We start from the raw sequence: 19518 nt of genomic DNA on the forward strand, positions 1-19518 counted from the left end.
GCCAGGCTTCCCTCTCGATCACCAACTCCTGGAGCTTACTCAAACTCATGTCCATCAAGTTGGTGATGCCATCAAACCATCTCATCCTCTGTCATCCCCTTCTTCTCCTGCCTTCAATCCTTCTGAGTATCAGGGGCTTTTCGAATGGGTCAGTACTTCACATAAGGTGGCCAAAGTATTGGAGTTTTACCTTCAGCATCAGCCCTTCCAATGAATATTCAGGATTGATTTCCTTTAGGATGAACTGTTTGGATCTCCTTGCAGTCCAAGGGACTCTCAAGAGTCTTCTCCAACACCACAGTTCAAAAGCATCAATGCTTCAGCTCTCAACTTTCTTTATAGTCCAACTCTCACATCCATACATGACTATTGAAAAAACCATAACTTTAGATGGACCTTTGTCGGCAAAGTAATGTCTCTGTTTTTTAATATGCTGTCTAGGTAGGCTGTAGCTTTTCTTCCAAGGAGCAAGCATCTTTTAATTTCATGACTGCAGTCACCATCTGTAGTGATTTTGGAGCCCAAAAATGTAGTCTTTCACTATTTCTATTGTTTCTACATCTATTTGCATTGAAGTGATGAGACCAGATGCTATGATCTTAGTTTTTTGAATGTTGAATTTTAAGCCAACTTTTTCACTGTCCTTTTTCACCTTCATCAAGAGCCTCTTTGCTTCTTTTTCGCTTTCTGCCATAAGGATGGTGTCATCTGCATATCTGAGGTTATTGGTATTTCTCTTGGCAATCTTGATTCCTGATTGTGTTTCTTCTAGCCTGGCATTATGCATGAAGTACTCTGCATAGAAATTAAATAATCAGGGTGACAATATACAGCCTTGACGTACTCCTTTCCTGATTTGGAACCAGTCTCTTGTTCCATGTTTGGTTCTAACTGTTGCTTCTTGACCTGCGTACAGATTTCTCAGGAGGCAGGTAAGGTGGTCTGATACTTCCATTTCTTGAAGAATTTCCCACAGTTTGTTGTGATCCACAGAGTCAAACTTTTTTACTGTCCTCTTTCACTTTCATCAAGATCCTCTTTACTTCTTTTTCGCTTTCTGCCATAAGGATGGTGTCATCTGCATATCTGAGGTTATTGATATTTCTCCTGGCAATCTTGATTCTAGATTGTGCTTCATCTAGCCTGGCATTTCGCATGAAGTACTCTGCATAAAAGTTAAGTAAGCAGGGTGACAATATACAGTCTTGACGTACTCCTTTCCTGATTTGGAATCAGTCTGTTGTTCCATGTTTGGTTCTAACTGTTGCTTCTGGACTTCCCTGGTGGCTCAGATGGTAAAGTGTCTGCCTACAATTCAGGCAACCTGAGTTCAATCCCTGGATAGGGAAGATCTCCTGGAGAAGGGAATGGCAACCCACTCCAGTATTCTTGCCCCTCCTCAAAAAAAAAAAGGGGGGGGCTCAAAACAGTTTTTTGTTTTTTTCTTTCTGGGCTTCCCTTGTGACTCATATGGTAAAGTGTCTACATACAATGCGGAAGACCAGGGTTTGAGTACTGGGTTGGGAAGTTCTCCTGGAGAAGGAAATGGCAACTCACCCCAGTATTCTTGCCTGGAAAATCCCATGGACGGAGGAGCCCGTCCATGGGATCACAAAGAGTCGGACATGGCTGAGCGACTTCACTTCACTTCACACAGTCAAAGGCTTTGATGTAGTCAATAAAGAAAAAGTAGATGTTTTTCTGGAACTCTCTTGCTTTTTCTATGATCCAATGTATGTTGGCAGCTTGATCTCTGGTTCCTCTGCCTTTTCTAAATCCAGCTTGAATATCTGGAAGTTCTTGGTTCACATATTTTTGAGCCTCACTTGGAGAATTTTGAGCATTACTTTGCTAGTGTCTCATGCATTGCAGTGGATTCTTTACCCACTGAGCTATCAGGGAAGCCTGTGTGTATGTATGTATACACACACACACATACACATATAATATATATCAGGAGATGATTAAATCACTATCTTGATAAAATATCTGCACTCCCATATTCACAGAAGCATTACCCACAATAGCCAAGATATGAAAATAACCTAAATGTCCAGTGACAGATGAATGGGTAAAGGAAATGACATATATATGTGTGTGTGTGTGAAGGAGACCCACACATGAAGGAGACTTGTGAAGATTAAATAGAAGATAAAAGTTGAGACCAGATTATTGAAAGGTTTTATACATTTTCTCAAGTAACAGACTTTATGATTTGGTTATTGAAAAATTTATAACATTGTACATTATGAATTGAAGAAAATTATTTTTTTACTTTTTTAAAAATAAATAACTCTGGTAGTACTAAAGAATGTATCTGGTTTTAATAGTGGAAAGGCACACACAAATAAATACCCTATAAAGCTAAGGAAGGTTAAAGCAGAGCAGTTCATTTGCATGGATCTGTGCAAAATACTGCAGTGAGTGAAGTTGCTCAGTCGTGCCCAACTCTTTGCGACCCCATGGACTGTAGCCCACCAGGCTCCTGCATCCATGGAATTTTCTAGGCAAGAGTACTGCAGTGGCTTGCCATTTCCTTCTCCAGGGAATCTTCCTGACCCAAAGAACAAACCCAGGTCTCCCGTGTTGCAGGCAGATGCTTTACCATCTGAGCCACCAGGGAATCAGAGGGGGTGACAAAATGTTCATGTATTTACAATTTTTTATAAAATTGGAGAAATTAACCAAAGTTTAACTTAAAACTACTGTCATCACATTGACTTTTATTTTTTTCCCATTTCTCTTCCACATATCAGACAGTGATTCAGTTTTCTTGGGCATTTTGTCCTTTAGTCAAATTCTTGGAAGATGGAGAAATTTAACTTGAGTTATATCAGGACAGGGCTTCTCAGGTGGTGCTAGTGGTAGAGAACCCTCCTGCCAATGCAGGAAACATAAAAGATGCAGGTTTGATTCCTGGGATGTGAAGATCCCCTGGAAGAGAGCATGGCAACCTACTCCAGTGTTCTTGTCTGGAGAATCCTAGGGACAGTGGGACTGGCAGGCTACAGTCCATAAGGCTTCAAAGAGTCAGACATGACTGATGCAACTGAGCATGCATGCATTATCAGAACTAGAACATAAGGACAGGAATTCTGTGGGCATGGTTTGCTTAACACTTTAAGTTTAACCAGAAAACTAGTGAGAAAGAGCTGAGGGATCACAGTGGAACTTCTTTAGTCCTCCAGGTTCTTTCACAGTCATTTGCAATACTGTGATCTTAAAAGAATATTATATTTTGTACACACCATAGAGAAAACCAGTCAACATCGGACATCATGATGGAGCAAAAAGAGTAGAAAAACCACTGCCAATATGCAAATAAAGGAGTGATTTTTTAAAAAATAGAAACATGTTGTCATTGACAGTAGCCATTTCAGATAATTCTGAGTGACGTTTAAGCATTCTTTGGCATTGCCTTTCTTTGGGATTGGAATGAAAACTGACCATTTCCAGTCCTGTGGCCACTGCTGAGTTTTCCAAATTTGCTGGCATATTGAGTGCAGCACTTTCGCAGCATCATCTTTTGGGATTTGAAACAGCTCAACTGGAATTCCATCACTTCCACTAGCTTTGTTTGTAGTGATGGTTTCTAAGGCCCACTTGACTTCACTTTCCAGGAAGTCTGGCTCTAGGAGAGTGATTACACCATCGTGATTATCTTGGTTATGAAGATCTTTTTTGTACAATTCTTCTGTGTATTCTTGCCACCTCTTCTTAATATCTTCTGCTTCTGTTGGTCCAGACCATTTCTGTCCTTTATCGAGCTCATCTTTGCATGAACTATTCCCTTGGTATCTCTAATTTTCCTGAAGATATCTATAGTCTTTCCCATTCTGTTGTTTTCCTCTATTTCTCTGCACTGATCACTGAGGAAGGCTTTCTTATCTCTCCTTGCTATTCTTTGGAACTCTGCATTCAGATGCTTATATCTTTCCTTTTCTCGTTTGCCTTTCACTTCTCTTCTTTTCACAGCTATTTGTAAGGCTTCCCCAGACAGCCATTTTGCTTTTTTGCATTTCTTTTCAATGTGGATGGTTTTGATCCCTATCTCCTGTACAATGTCATGAACCTCCATCCATAGTTCATCAGGCACTCATCTATCAGATCTAGTCCCTTAAATCTATTTCTGACTTCCACTGTATAATCATAAGGGATTTGATGTAGGTCATACCTGAATGGTATAGTGGTTTTCCCTACTTTTTTCAATTTAAGTCTGAATTTGGCAATAGGAGTTTTTTGCTTTATTGACTATGCCAAAGCCTTTGACTGTGTGGATCACAATAAACTGTGGAAAATTGTGAAACAGATGGGAATACCAGACCACCTGACCTACCTCTTGAGAAATCTATATGCAGATCAGGAAACAACAGTTAGAACTGGGCACAGAACAACATACTGGTTCCAAATAGGAAAAGGAATACATCAAGGCTGTATATTGTCATCCTGCTTATTTAAATTATATTCAGTGTACATTATGAGAAACGCTGGGCTGAAAGAAGCACAAGTTGGAATCAAGATTGCTGGGAGAAATATCAATAACCTCAGATATGCAGATGACATCACCCTTATGGCAGAAAGTGAAGAGGAACTAAAAAGCCCCTTGATGAAACTGAAAGAGGAGAGTGAAAAAGTTGGCTTAAAGCTCAACATTCAGAAAACGAAGATCATGGCATCTTGTCCCATCACTTCATAGGAAATAGATGGGGAAACAGTGGAAACAGTGTCAGCCTTTGTTTTTGGGGGCTCCAAAATCACTGCAGATGGTGACTGCAGCCATGAAATTAAAAGATGCTTACTCCTTGGAAGGAAAATTATGAACAACTTAGACAGCATACAAAAAAGCATAGACATTACTTTGCCAACAAAGCTAGTCAAGGCTAGACGGTCATGTATGGATGTGAAAGTTGTACTGTGAAGAAAGCTGAGCACTATAGAATTGATGCTTTTGAACTGTGGTGTTGGAGAAGACTCTTGAGAGTCCCAGACTGCAAGGAAATCCAATCAGTCCATTCTAAAGGAGATGAGTCCTGGGTGTTCTTTGAAAGGACTGATGCTAAAGCTGAAACTCTAATACTTTGGCCACCTTATGCAAAGAATTAACTCATTAGAAAATACTCTGATGCTGGGAGGGTTTGGGGGCAGGAGGAGAAGGGGACGACAGAGGGTGAGATGGCTGGATGGCATCACTGACTTGATGGACATGAGTTTGGGTGAACTCAGGAAGTTGGTGATGGACAGACAGGCCCAGCGTGCTGCCATTCATGGGGTCTCAAAGTGTCGGACACGACTGAGCGACTGAATTGAACTGAACTGAGTGAGGTACACTGGATAGGAACCTCTGTGGACTAAAGAGAGGGATCAAAGAAATGAGGTATTTGGTTTGAAATGGGTGTTATTATGGCTTCTGCTACCTGTGCGTATCTATATTTTCCCAACCACCCTAGAAGTTTCTGTTTCTGAAGAGAACTACAGGTAGGGAAGTACAGAGGTTCTGTTAACAAATTTATTATTTGAGTTTCAGAAATCTGGGCACAGCTTAGCTGGATTCTGTGCCTGTCTCACCAAGCTGCAATGTATTGGTGGGAGACAGAGTCCATCTGGAAGCTGGAGGAGGACAGAAAGTTCTTCCTTGGCTCACAAGGCGTTGACATCAATCAGCTCCTTGGGGTTTAAGATTCATAATGGACTGCTTCATCACAGACAGTGAGGGAGAGAGACAGAGAGAGACAGGAGACTAGCAAGATGACACTACTCTTATGTAATCACACATACCTGCACCCATCACATCACCTTGGCTGCATTGTACTGGCTAAAAGTAAGGCACTGGTCCTTAACATTGCAAATACCAGTAAGATGAATTATGGCTTAAAGTCTATTGGCCAGAGGCTCTACTCCTCTCTTTGTGAACAATGCTGTGAGTGACTTAATGTAGGCTTCCTGTTGGGTAAATGACTCTCCAAAAAGAAGTCCACACAAAACAGTAGAATAATAATAGCTCAGTAACTTGGAAAGGTAGCAAATGATGATAGGGTCAACCAATTAGGATTGCTAATAAATTTAAAACCAAGCACTTGGAACAATGAAAATGAAGAGAAACATCTGCAATTTCTCTTGCAGTTTCAATCTATGCCATGCTCAATTAAATACGTTAGAAAACTTTACTAAATATAATGATAAAGTTTGTGAATATCTTTTTCTTAAGATTTTTAAATTTAAGGAGGAAACTCAAACATTTACTGTTATAAAAACACTTACTCTTCTCAATATATTAAATTGATTAAAAAAAAAAAAACTACAAACTAAAGTGCATTTCTTTTCCAGCAAATATTATTGAAATATCCATGGAAAATATTGCTGATAATATGAAAAGTGTTAGAATACTAAGTTACAGTAATACAGTTACAGTATGAAACATTTGCTTCCTAGTTGAAGAATTTTCAGATACTCCCAGAATATCTGAGTTTATGGTATTTTCTGGATTTGGTTTCAATAATAAAATATTCTACAAATTGCCTTTTTAATGACATATTAAAGGAAAGTGAAAGTCGCTCAGTCGTGTTTGACTCTTTACGACACCAAGGACTGTAGAGTCCATGGAATTCTCTAGGCCAGAATACTGGAGTGGGTATCCTTTCCCTTCACCTGGGGATCTTTTCAACCCAGGAATTGAACCAGCGTCTCCTGCACTGCAGGTGGATTCTTTACCAACTGAGCTATCAGGGAAGCCCTATTAAAGGAGAGAAGTACTGACAAAGAATATAGTTAAAGACGTCTTTAACAAAAGTCAGTGCTTGGGTTAAAAACTATGCATGGATAACCACTGAAGAAATGGCCACTTTAACTTGGCCAAAGGTTGTGGAATATGGTCCAGAGTGAGCACTGCAGCATTATCTGAAATTTTTCCAATGAATTATTCATAACCTAGTTAATGCAGAAAGTAATTAGTTTTGTCAGTTGCTAGGTTTGTGACCAGAAGAGGATTATTTAAAGTCACTAAGGGCTCCAGTTCTCTTGTATGTCAGGTGGGAACACTACCTAAGTACACGGTAAGTGGTGACATTCTTAGCACAGTGCTTGGGTTGTGGCGGGCACTGTCCATCTTCATGTCTACCCCTCACTCACCTTTCACTGCACTGCACGTCTGATCTTTGGTCCACCCACACAGCAGACCAGAAGTGTTGGTGAGTTAGGCCCCTTGTGAGGAGCCAAACCAGGGATATACTAGAGTGGGTATGCAAAAACCTCAGTGTTCTCATTTCTCAATTAGGATAATTCAACTCATTAAATATTTTGAGTCTCTTTGGGAACTATTAGGTCAGTTCAGTCACTCAGTCATGCCTAACTCTTTCTGACCCCATGGACTGCAGCATGCCAGGCTTCTCTGTCCATCACCAACTCCCGGAGCTTGCTCAACTCATGCCCATTGAGTTGGTGATGCCCTCCAACAATCTCAACCTCTGTCATCCCCTTCTTCTCCTGCCTTCAATCTTTCTCAGCATCAGAGTCTTTTCCAGTGAGTCAGCTCTTCGCATCAGGTGGCCAAAGTATTGGAGTTTCAGCTTCAGCATCAGTCCTTCCAAGGAACTATTAGGTACACCTTAATAAAAGAATGGATACTAATAGAGCACTCTGTATTTGTGTATTTGTTTTATTGCATTTGCCAAGAAATGCACATGAAAATTTTTATGTAGTCACATTAAAATGATAACTTTACTAGATATTTGTTGTTCTTACTTTCTTCTTTATATATAATCTAACTTATTTTTCATTTAAACAGACTTATTTTATGTCTGTATTGTAATCGAGTTTACTGAAGTCTCTTTTTGAAGCAGGCTATATAAAAATTGGATGGACAGTAGAAGGTAGGTAGAGAAAAGAAAACAAAAGAAGGAAATAGTAAGATTGACTATTTGTAGATTTTTCACAAGTCCTGGGAATCCCGAGATATGAAACCTGAGACTTTGGCCAGCTAATATCAGATTTCCTGGGAAGACAAAAAGAGGAGGTTGCGTCCAGTCACTGGCCAATCAGTCAGTCAGCCAAGCCTATGCAATTAAAGTCTAATAAAATCTGAACCACACCGATAGAGTGTCCTTGCTGGTGGGTGACACACTTTGATGTGCCAGGAAAGTGACACATCTTGAAGACAAAGAATCTCCATGTTTGGAACCCTCCTATCCTCACCCTTTGAGTCTCTTCATTTCATTGATTGTGATTTGTATCCTTTATAATAAACTTCATTCATAATTATAGCACTTTCTTGAGTTCCATGAGTCACTCTAGAAAATTATCAAATCTGAGAGGACAGTGAGAATCATCACATTTATGGGATTTCTTTGGAAGGAATGATGCTAAAGCTGAAACTCCAGTACTTTGGCCACCTCATGCGAAGAGTTGACTCATTGGAAAAGACTGTGATGCTGGGAGGGATTGGGGGCAGGAGGAGAAGGGGACAACAGAGGATGAGATGGCTGGATGGCATCATGGACTCGACGGACGTGAGTCTGAGTGAACTCCGGGAGTTGGTGATGGACAGGGAGGCCTGGCATGCTGCGATTCATGGGGTCCAAAGAGTTGGACATGACTGAGCGACTGAACTGAACTGAACTGAACTGAGTTGTATAAGTGGCTGATGAACTTCAGAGCTTTCAGCTTCACCTCCTCTGAAGAGGAGAGTCTTCTGGAGACTCAGAGGTCAACCTGAGAAGTCTACACTAACTCCAGGTAGTTAGTATCAGAATTACATTGCAGAATTTAATAAAAGTGAAGAGCAAAAAGGCAAAATTGTATTTAGAAAATAGCAAGAAAGAAGGAGGTAGGTATAGACCAAACCAGTGGGAGCTAAGGGTATGCAAAATATGGAATTTGAAGTTTTTCCTAAGTACAATAGAAAGCTTTTTAAAAATTTAAAGCAGATAAAAAATGGAAATAGAATTATGGTTAAAACATTACCCTGGATGCTGTGTGAAAAACTGCAGACTGTTTGGTGGCTGCAATGACCATGCAGTGAAGATAATCCAGGCATGGATGTGTGTAGTCAAGTGGATATGGAGATATTGGGACTTATGTTGATTTTAGAGCCTCAATTCTTGCAGCTGGTTGGATGAGGAGTAATGAAACTGAGAGGAAACAAGGGGCTATTTATTCTAAGATATTGACCTGAATTGCCAATGCAGGAGACATGAGAGACAGATTCGATCCCTGGGTAAGGAAGATCCCGCGGAGGAGGGTGTGGCAACCCACACCAGTATCCTTGCCTGGAGAATTTCATGAAGAGAGGAGCCTGATGGGCTATAATCCACAGTCGCACAGAGTCAGACATAACTGAAGTGACTTAGGATGAATGCATGAATTGGCTTGAAAGTAGTAAGTACTCAGATGGGAAAAAAAATGGGGGGGAAGAACTGACCTATTAGGAGAGATGGAGAGAATTTTGTGTATCTTAAGGTGGTTTATTGTGGCAGCAGATTGATGACTTCCCCAAAGATTTTTACATCCAGATTTGGAAACTGTGAGTACATTACCGTATATATTAGTGGGGAATTGAGTGAACTCTGGAAGTTGGTGATGAACAGGGAGGCCTGGCGTGCTGCGATTCATGGGGTTGCAAAGAGTCGGACATGACTGAGCAACTGAACTGAACTGAACTGAAGGTTTCAAATAAGTGGACATTAAAAATAGAGAAATTAGTGTGTATTATCTGGATGGATCCAATGTAATTATGGTTTTTTAAGAGTGGAAGAGAGAAGTACAAGAAAAAGAATGAGAAAGATGGCAGAGTGAGGACTCAACTTAATGATGCTGACTCTGAATATGGTTAAGTGGGACATAATCCAAGGAATGCAGGTGGCTTCCAGAAAAGGCAAGGAAATGGATTTTCTCAGAAAACCTCAAGAAGGGAACTCAACACTACTGACAGCTTGATTTTAGCCCAGAAGTAGCCTGCGATAGAATTCTAATCTATAGAAATACAATATTATTATGTGGTTGAAATCAATAAATTTGTGGTAATTTTTTATAGCAGCAATAAAATATTAATATACCTGTTAATCATACAGTTAGAGGTTTTCAGAAAGAAGTTATTTTATAAATATTTAGTTCAGAGAAGGTTGGATAAAGAAATGCAGACATGAGGGTCAAGGACATATTGACAAAAAGGCAGATAGACAAAAGAGAGGCTAATTTAGATAATACATAGATTAAGATAGTACAGCTTAGCATTTTCAAAGTCTAATACTACACAGTTACTGTGTAGCTAATGAAGGAATTACTTAAGGTATGTTTTGTATCAAGTCGCAAGTGTGAAAACTTAATTATTGTAATTGCTGACATATTTTTTACATTGTGAATTATTTTGTTTAAGGCATTCAAATTTATATTTTTATCTAGTACAGTTTTTAACATGGAAGTGAGCATCAGAATGCAAATAACTGAGACAAAAAGAGAAGCTCAAGGCAAAGGAGAAAAGGCAAGATATACCCATCTGAATGCAGAGTTCCAAAGAATAGCAAGGAGAGATAACAAAGCTTTCCTCAGTGATCCATGCAAAGAAATAGAGGAAAACAATAGAAAGGGAAAGACTAGAGATATGCAGATGACACCATCCTTATGGCAGAAAACAAAGAGGAACTGAAGAGCATCTTGATGAAAGTGAAAGAGGAGAGTGAAAAAGCTGGCCTAAAATTCAACATTCAAAAACCTAAAATCATGGCATCTGGTTCCATCACTTCATGGCAAATAGATGGGGAAACAGTGGAAACAGTGTCAGACTTTATTTTCTTGGGCTCCAAAATCATTGCAGATGGTAACTGCAGCCATTAAAAGACACTTGCTCCTTGGAAGAAAAGCTATGACCAACCTAGACAGCATATTAAAAAGCAGAGACATTACTTTGCCAACAAAGGTGCAACTAGTCAAAGCTATGGTTTTCCCAGTAGTCACGTATGGATGTGAGAGCTGGACTATAAAGAAAGCTGAGTGCCAAAGAATTGATGCTTTTGAACTGTGGTGTTGGAGAAGACTCTTGAGAGTCCCTTGGACTGCAAGGAGATCCAACCTGTCCATCCTAGGAAATCAGGAAATCAGTCCTGAATATTCATTGGAAGGGCTGATGCTGAAGCTGAAACTCCAATACTTTGGCCACCTGATGTGAAGAACTGACTTATTGGAAGACCCTGATGCCAATAAAGATTGAAGTCAGGAGGAGAAGGGGAAGACAGAGGATGAGATGGTTGGATGTCCAGTGACTCGATGGACATGAGTTTGAGCAAGCTCTGGGAGTTTTTGATGGATAGGGAAGTCTGGCGTGCTGCAGTCCATGGGGCTACAACGAATCTGACACAACTGAGTGACTAAACTGCATTGAACTGAAGCATCAGAAAATAGTTAACATAGAGGTTTAGATACTAAAGGAAACTTTTAAAATGTATTCTATATTAGGAAGATTGGAAGATTTTTTGTTTTCTTTTCCTCCTTAGAGATGATTTCATACTTCTTGAAAACTACTGAAGAAATTCCAAGAGAGCACTGACCAAGTACCAGTATGAACGATTCTGTTTGCCAAACGATAATTATTACGTCTCAAAGGGTTACAAAATGTATATTAATGACTCTTTTAAAATCATTTCTGGACTCTGCCTTGTCAATTATTTTGAGAAATGATAAAAATTATTCCCTACAAATAATTGACAAATGTCAGCAATTAGAGTCCATTTCCCTGTGTTTGGTACACATATTTCATATTATCCTATAGTGACATTATAATTGACTAAAGTGTTTAACCAATTGTACTTTGAGGGTTATTTTCCCTGGCTCTAGAAGTATCTTATTGAGACAATAATGAAATCTCTGCAGCCAATCTTATTCTCTCCGGTTGAAAAGACTTTATTATTTATCACAGATAGAGAAAGGCAGTTTTCTTCACTGAAAAAAAGCAAATTAAAGTGAAGTGAAAAAAAGAGGATTGCTGGAGCAAAAATTTGAGAAAGCTGCTTCATGAGAATAAAGTGGGCTGTGAAGAGAAGCTGGCCTTTTACAGTCAGATGTTGCCTTTCACTGGTATTTGTTAAATTTAAAGACACCATGAAAATTGTTTGACATTGCATTCAAACGCTTTTAGACCTCTCTTTGGATACAAAATGTAGGTTTCATGTAGCCTTTTATCTCTCCAAGCTAGTGGAGACTAGGGCAACGCTGTTTGTGCTTCAGAGCACTGAGAGTTAGTTACAGAATCCAAATACAGCCACACAAGAACTTGGGCAGCTTATTTTCAATGGTACGTTTTAACTGCAATGGTTTAGTATTTCTTCATACTAAAAATTAGCTGCTGTATGGATAGTTTACTCAAACCCAGTCACATTATTTATGTACTATCAAAATTAATTTTTTAAGCTCATCTATCAAAGCATTTTTACCATTTGCAAAAAATCTTGAAAGTTTCAGAGTTTTAGAGTTTCCTGGTTCTGGAATATCCTCAAGTGTTGTGAAAGTAAAAGCACACCCCCTCGCCTTCCTAAAAGGAAGGCTTTACTTCATCTCTTTCCTGGACGAGGATCCTTTTCTGTTTGTTTTCATTCCTTTGTTTAATGAGACAATGCTACTTGAAGCACATATTTAAATACACAGTTTTCAAAGCTCAAATAAATATGTTAATTTCTTTAACCATTAAGATGACGAGCATATTCATTATTCCCCCAAATTTCCTTTTGTTTCTTTGCAATGCCTCCCTCCTACCTCTACAGCCAATCCCCAGGCAACGACGGATCTGCTTTGTCAAAGTGGATCAGTGTGTATGCTTTCAAATTTCATATGAAAGAGTTACAGAGTATGTATCTTTAATTTTGTTCTTACTTTTTTTTTACTCAGATACTTTTTTTGAAATTCATTATGTTGCAGCACGAGTCAATACTTAATTTATTTTTAATGCAGCGCAGTATTCTATCTTATAGTATTGTTGTTGTTCAATCACTAAGTTGTGTCTGGCTCTAAAGTATGGAAACCTTGCAATTTATGTGTCTATTCCATATGTTGATGGATATTACAAATAATATTGCTGGGTGGTTATAAGTTGCATTTGCCCAGGGGCTGATGATGTCTAATATGTTTTCATGAGTTTGTTGGTCATCTATCTTTGGGAAAGTGTCCAAATCTTTTGCCCATTTAAAAAAAAAAAATGGGATCATATTTTTTATGAAATTTATTATATTCATTAAGAGTCTGAGATTCTAAAATTCTTTCTAAAGACCATATTCTGGATACAAGCTCCTTATGCGACACATGATGTATGAAGAGCAAACATTTTCTCCGTCTGTGGCTTGTCTTTTCATTCAACTCTGAAGGAAGAAACCAGAAGTGTCAAATTTAAATTCTGCAAGTGTACACTACACACTTCCTTCTCAGGAATATGCAGGAGTAAAATATTATTACATCAAACAACAACCATAATGATAGAACTTGGATAATTAGAAGCTATAAGCTGTTTAGTGACAGGGCATAGGTTGATCTTTGAAATCCAGACATCTTAAAATACTGATCTGTTCAAATAATACTTCCAAGGAGAATTTTGCAATAGTAGAAAATAAAACAGAATTGTACATTTTATATACAGCCTCCACATTTGACAAAAAAGAAGACTGGCATTTTGAGAATATTCTCAATTTGATATCAGCTCTAAATTTATGAATTTGAATTGTGTCTCCACTTCTCTAGCTGCAAAAGGAGAAACAATATATTCTCTCTTTGAGACTATTTTTCACTATCATTATTTTCAAGACTAAGCAATGGAATTCCACAGTTAACACTAAAGGAAGATAACAGGTCTAAAACAAATACATTATTGGAGCCTGGTAGCTCCCTGAATTAAGGAGATAGAACTCCATGTCTTATGAAGCCAGGGTGGGTAGAATTTGCAGGACAGAGTACTGCAGAAAAGAGAGTTACCCAAGGAAAGAAGTTCAAATATATTCAGAAGGGCCACCTTGGATATCCAGTTGATTACTACTCAGAGAATGAAGTAAAGACAATACCTGGTGCCAGGGAAAGGATTTCTTCAAAAAATTAGAGGTAAGAATATCTGGCATTAAAGAGAATATGGAACAACACATGTGCTTAACAACCAAAGTAGAAAATTTTATAATCGGGCACGGGGTGGGGTGCGGTTGGAGGGACAGTTGGTTACAGTATTAAGCAGGGTACTGCCACAAAGGTGGGAGAAAAAATAATCCTAGACTAAACATAGTTTTAATCCAGACTAGAAAAGTTTAAAAGCAAGATTCAAATGGTAAAACTATTATAAAAAACATAACCATATTCTGGAACCAAGCTCAAAAATATAGTAACTTAAATAGTATCTTAAATAAATATTTTATTTAAGAATCAAGGTAAAATTCAGAATGTCTCAGTTCAGTTCAGTTCATTTCAGTTCAGTCGCTCAGTCATGTCCGACTCTTTGCAACCCCATGAATCGCAGCACACCAGGCCTCCCTGTCCATCACCAACTCCCAGAGTTCACTCAGACTCACGTCCATCAAGTCAGTGATGCCATTCAGCCGTCTCATCCTCTGTCGTCCCCTTCTCCTCCTGCTCCCAATCCCTCCCAGAATCAGAGTATTTTTGAATGAGTTAACTCTTCACATGAGGTGGCCAAAGTATTGGAATTTTAGCTTTAGCATCATTCCTTCCCAAGAAATCTCCTTCAGAATGGACTGGTTGGATCTCCTTGCAGTCCAAGGGACTCTCAAGAGTCTTCTCCAACTTCAAAAGCATGAATTTTTCGGTGCTCAGCCTTCTTCACAGAATGTCTGGTAACCCCCAAAATGACCAGGTATGAAAAGAGGGAGGAGAAGAGAAAATATAATGAGGAAAAAATAAAAACTGACCCAGAATTATGTAGATGGTAGAAATTTTAAAAAAGAATAAACATTAAAACACTGATTATGAAAATATCCTTCATGTCCATGTTGGTTAATTTGGCCTTTGGCAGTTTCCCAACTTTTAAAGTTATTATTTTTTATTTGTGATTAATATCATGTTGATGTATGTTGCCAGTATAAGTTTATGATGTGTTTCTAATTATGGAAAAATTGCCATAATTTTTAACATTCAAAGTGAAAAAGAAACCATATGGTCCAAAGGACAATGAATTGGCCTTACTATTTATTTATATCTACCAGCATTTATCTAGCTACTCATGTTTTGAAGCACAGCTAGTTTTGTAAAGGAGGGGGAAAAAATCTTCCTTTCACCCCTTTAAATTATGGACTCTGGGCTTAGAGAACAAAATTTCTCCCTGTATATCATCTACACACTTTAAGGGCAGGGAAGCCTGGTGTGCTGCAGTTCATGGAATCTCACTGGAGAGTCAGACTGACTGAGCAACTGAACAACAACATGGTTTAAGCTACTTGATTCTGCACAGTCACAAGAAGGTGGGCTTAGAGCTTAGGCTTCTTCTGAATCTCAACTATTATTTTTGGTTTGGGACAAATAATGTAATTCCTCCAATGCACCTCATCCACAAAATGGAAATCATAATACTTGCTAAAGAAAATAAATAATATAAAACTGCCTAGAACATAATAAGAACTTACTAAATGTCAACTTTTAGAGAAAATGATGCTGAAGAAGTGAGCATAAATATTTTAAAAAATGAAAATTGAATTTTTAAAATATGTTTAAACAGAAGCCATGTGTTATTTTCCTGTGCTTTGGCTATTATTTGTGTGTGTGTGTGTGTGTGCATGTGTGTAGAGGATTTATAATTTATTTTTTCCTCCTTTCAAGAATTCTAATTTTAAAATGTAGACTGTTAGAATCAATATTTTACTAGGGTGAGAACTTACTACTTGACTCCTGTGTTTGGAAGAGGTACAGTAAATTTTTAAAGAGTTTAATAACAAAATTTTTGCTATTTTTTTCATTGTTAGGAAATTAAATGATATGTGAGTTGGTGCTCTATATAATGTACAAAGCAGTATATAAAGTACAAACAATTTTAACAGTACCTATTAATTTTAATAGTACTTGTTAACATTTTTCATTATGTTGATTTTGATGAAAACAATTAAATAAATGTTATTTTATGTGGAGCTCCATGACTTAATAATCCCTGCAGGTGCCTGCCAACACACAACAGCTTTTCTTTCCCACTTACCATTCCATTAGACAGAGTAATAAGTAGCAGTGTAGGTATTACATTTCTAGGAAAAATGGAGGTTAAATAGTAAAAAAATATTACACTGATATTAATCTCACGGTCATATTGATAGTGACTAAAAAAATAGGATTAATGAATAAATCATACTAATCTGACCGAAAAAATGGATTCAGTTACTTTGCTTTGAAAAGGTCATTTCGTTAATCTTACAACTGTTTACCAATTCATAAAGGGTTAAATGAAACATTATTTTCATTAGATCTCTTCACAGCCATCTTGGGTGATTATCTAGAGGTAGTCAGGTTAAGTGATTATTTTGCTTCTATGTAAGGCAATGTGAAATTTATAAAATTTATTGGATATTTTGAAAGACTGGCAATTTAATAATGTTAGTAGCTAGGGCATGCTTAATTTGGAAGATAGGCTGTGGAGACTTTGTTATTCCTTACAATGGTTATCTAAAAGGGTCTGGTGAATTAAAAAATGTTATCCAGGGCCCCTCCCATGCCACGGGCTGGTGAGGAGATGGTGGCGAAGGTTTCCTGGCCATCCCCCTCCAACTTCTCCCCAGCAGGAGCCACAGCTGGTTGGCCTGCGATGAGATTTCATTCTCTCCATTCAAAGGACATCCTTTCTGAGCTGCTGTGAATAAATTTGGAATGATACTGTATATTTCCATCGGATGGAGAATTAGCTGAACCTTGACTAAAGATTGCTGCACTGGACGACTTCAGAATATTATTGGCCACGTCACCCAATAGAAGTCAGAACTCCCATGGACTGAAGCACATTGGCCTTGACCAGATCTGGGATGACCTCAGAGCTGGCATCCAGCAAGTGTACACCAGACGGAGCATGGCCATGTCCAGACCCACAGAACTCTACACTCACACCTGTAACTACTGCACGAGTGTTCACCAGTTCAACCAGGCTCGAGGAGCTGGTGTCTCTCCTAAATAAAAAAAGGAGCAATCTCTGGGGGAGCTCAGTTTGAGGGATTGGAATTGTACAAACAGCTTAAAGAATTCATGAAGAATTACTTGACAAATCTTCTTAAGGAAGGAGATGATTTTATGTATGTGAGTGTACTGAAGTTCTATACTATGCAATGGGAAGACTACCAATTTTCAAGCAAAGTGCTGAACGGGATGTGTGCCTACCTCAATAGACATTGGGTTCGTCAGGAATGTGACAAAGGATGGAAAGGAATCTATAAAATCTATTCTCTTGCATTGGTGACGTGAAGAGACTGGCTTTTCAGGCCACTGAATAAAGAGGTAACAAATGCTGTTTTAAAACTCATTGAAAAAGAAAGAAATGGTGAAGCCTTCAATACAAGACTGGCAAGTGGAGTTGCATGGTCTTACCTGGAATTGGGGCTGAATGAAGGTGATGCCTTTGTGAAGGGCCCTATGCTAACAGTGTACAAAGAATCCTTGCATCTCAGTTTCTGGCTGACACAGAAATAATTTTTACCAGAGAGAGTACTGAATTCTTGCAGCAGAACCCGGTTACTGAAAATATGAAAAAGGCAGAGACCCGTTTGCTGGAGGAGCAGCAGAGGGTCCTGGTGTACCTTCCTGAGAACACAGAGGAGGAGCTTGCCAGGAAGTGCCAGAAGGTGTCATCAAGAAACACCTGGAGATCTTCCACACAGTTCCTGAACCTGCTGGATGCCGACAAAAATGAAGATTTGGGTCTCATATATAATCTTGTATCTAGAATTCAGGATGGCCTGGGAAAATTGAAAAAACTCCTGGAGACACACATTCATAATCAGAGTCTTGCAGCAATTGAGAAGTGTGGAAAAGCTGCATTAAAAGACCCCAAAATGTATATACAGACAGTGTTGGATGTTCATAAAAAATACAATGCCCTGGTAATGTCGGCATTCAACAATAATGCTGGCTTCCTGGCCTCACTGGACAAGGCTTGAGGTTGCTTCATAAACAACATGGCTACCAAAATGGCTCGTCTAGTAAATGCCCCTAGTTGCTGACTTGATACTGTGACTCCCTGTTAAAGAAGAGTTCAAAGAACCCAAAAGAAGCAGAACTTGAAGACACACTCAACCAAGTGATGGTGGTCTTCAAATAAATCGAAGACAAAGACGTGTTTCAGAAGTTCTACACGAAGAGGTTGTCTCTGCTGGCCAAGAGGTTGTCCGTCAGAGCGTGCGAGCGACGCTGCCGAGGCGAGCACGATCTCTAAGCTACAGCAAGCTTGTGAGTTTGAGTTTACCGCTAAACTTCAGCAGATGTTTCAAGACATCGGTTTAAGCAAATATTTGAATGAGCAATTCAAAAAGGACCAGACGAACTCCCAGCCGCTGGACTTGGATTTCAGTATTCAAGTACTGAGTTTCGGATTGTGGCCCTTTCAACAACCTTGTACGTTTGCCTTGCTGTCTTGGCTGGAAGGGAGTTACCAGCAATTCACAGCCTTTTACTCCAGCCGTCACAGTGGCAGAAAATTGACGTGGTTATGTCAAGTATCAAAAGGAGAATTAGTAACAAACTACTTCAAAAACAGATACGCTTTGCGGGCATTTACAGTCCAGATGGCCATCCTGCTCCAGTACAACACAGAGGATGCTTAGGCCATCAGCAGCTGACTGGGAGCACCCAGATAAAAACGGACATTTTGGCACAAGTCCTACAGGTTTTGTGGAAGTCAAAGTTACTGGTCTTGTAAGATGAAAATGCAAATGCTGATGAGGTGGAATTGAAGCCAGATACCTTAATAAAATTAAATCTTGGTTATAATAATAAGAAATTAAGGGTTAACTTCAATGTGCCAATGAAAACGGAACAGAAGCAGGAACAAGAAACCACACACCTACACATCCAGGAAGATCTCAAACTACTGGTTCCGACGGCTATTGTGAGAATTATGACAATGAGGAAGGTCCTAAAACACCAGCAGTTACTTGGAGAAGTACTGCCTCAGCTGTCCTCAAGATGCAAGCCCCAGGACCCAGTATATTAAGAAATGCATTGACATTCTGATCGAGATAAAGTATCTGGAGCGAGTGGACAAGGAGGAGGACACCTACAGTTTCCTGGCTCAACCCCAAAGAGTCTGAGCCCGGGCACAGCCCCTCGGCCCCCCGGGGAGGGGAGCTGAGTGTGCGGCAGCGGAGCCTCCGGACTCCTGCTCCGCCTGAGGCCCAGGCTCCCATAGCAAGCTGGGACGACTGGAGCTGCTCAGGATCGCCACACTTCATGTCTGTCCATATGAACACGATGCCATTTAACCTAATTTAAGACTAGAGGATGGGACTTTCCACGCTGAGGGCTGCACGCTTCTGCATCCAAATCAACCCATTGGCCACGTGAGCACCGGCTGCCGGCCAGGGCCCC

At 39.3% G+C, this 19518-nt stretch overlaps 1 pseudogene; it reads left to right on the forward strand.

Moving 5' to 3' along the window:
* Positions 1 to 19241, forward strand: part of LOC120862267 — a 37383-nt pseudogene extending 18142 nt beyond the window's left edge.
* The last annotated feature ends 277 nt before the right edge of the window (positions 19242 to 19518 follow it).

This window comes from Oryx dammah, unplaced genomic scaffold (genome assembly GCF_014754425.2).
Source record: "Oryx dammah isolate SB20612 unplaced genomic scaffold, SCBI_Odam_1.1 HiC_scaffold_3, whole genome shotgun sequence".
Classification (NCBI taxonomy): Eukaryota; Metazoa; Chordata; class Mammalia; order Artiodactyla; family Bovidae; genus Oryx; species Oryx dammah.